Raw genomic sequence first — 1303 nt, 5'->3', positions numbered from 1 at the left:
GGGTCAGACATGCTTTTTCCAGTATTCTTACAAAAGAATGCAAAAAATTACACCTAAGCTCAACTCAAGCACATGAGTAACACCAGGGGATTACTCAACATCTGATTTCAAGACTTTGAATCATCAAGGCCTTAATTACCACAATGGCAACTTTAAAATGTCACAGCACCAACCACCGCCATGCCACACAATGCTGTTCTTTTCTTTCCCTGTTAAGAATAGGTTTGCTCATTCATATTGCAAATAAAGAAATATCTTCAGTCCCAAATCTGCAAACAGTGAAGTCATTAAACAACTGACTTCAATTCACATGAGCAACGTTACTTGCCTGAACAGTAAAAGCAAAACCAGAGCCTTAGGGAACAACCCATCATAATCTTAGGTCGACAACACTGAAGTCAGTGGAGTGGTTTGTAAGTCCAAGTAAGACACAAATGAAGACATTCATGGGTACGTGTCCAGCCAAATGAGAGTACGGATATTAATTCTTAACAAAGATCGTTAAATATTTTTACCCAATAAAGTATTCGGCAAATATTACACTATTTTGAAGCACATAATGAAAAGGTCTCCTTGTATATCCTTACCCAGCTCTAAACGAGGTAAGAGCCTTCAATATATTTTGGCCATTTAGTTGACAAATAATGAAGCTATAAGAGTTTGCAAATCCTGTACAGTGCATGTGCAGTCCACTGGCTCCAGACGTACATCTACAATCTGGAGTTGTGCAGCCTGAAATAAACACAGCTGTGTTTATCTGAATGTGTGATCCCATGTACATGGTAGAAAGTTCAAATAAATGCACTCAGTGCGACGATGCTGCAAATGCAGCGAGTGCATTTGTCAGATGTGTGATGATGCAGTCTCTTGAACAGACTGAGCTGTTTGTTTGACTCCTGAGCTACACAGACATAAAAATATATGTACATTAATTGAAGCCAATAAAATGAAATCCAAAACAGCTATAAGATCTTAATTGAACCTTAACTGCAAATTCACTTGGTGTTCTTACACCCAGAATAAACAAGTTCTGTGCGTTGGTATTAAGCGTATGGTGTAAGTTTTAGACAATAATAGACTAACGTAATAGAAAACCATCAGTTCAGGTTTTAGTGGACCAATCCTGTTTTTTCCTAAGATGGCCATTGTCTAAGACCAACTCTGGAGATTATAGGATGTCCCCAATTTTTCACCTCATCGACCAAAGAGATAGCTCTATTTAGAGCTAAAATATCTTTATTTGGGATGTGTGGTCTGTTCAGTATTTGACAGAACCAAGAGTCTAGAGGAATACATTTTTGAT

The sequence above is a fragment of the Mycteria americana genome, chromosome 9 (assembly GCF_035582795.1).
Source record: "Mycteria americana isolate JAX WOST 10 ecotype Jacksonville Zoo and Gardens chromosome 9, USCA_MyAme_1.0, whole genome shotgun sequence".
Lineage (NCBI taxonomy): Eukaryota > Metazoa > Chordata > Aves > Ciconiiformes > Ciconiidae > Mycteria > Mycteria americana.
This window is presented reverse-complemented; position numbering follows the sequence as displayed.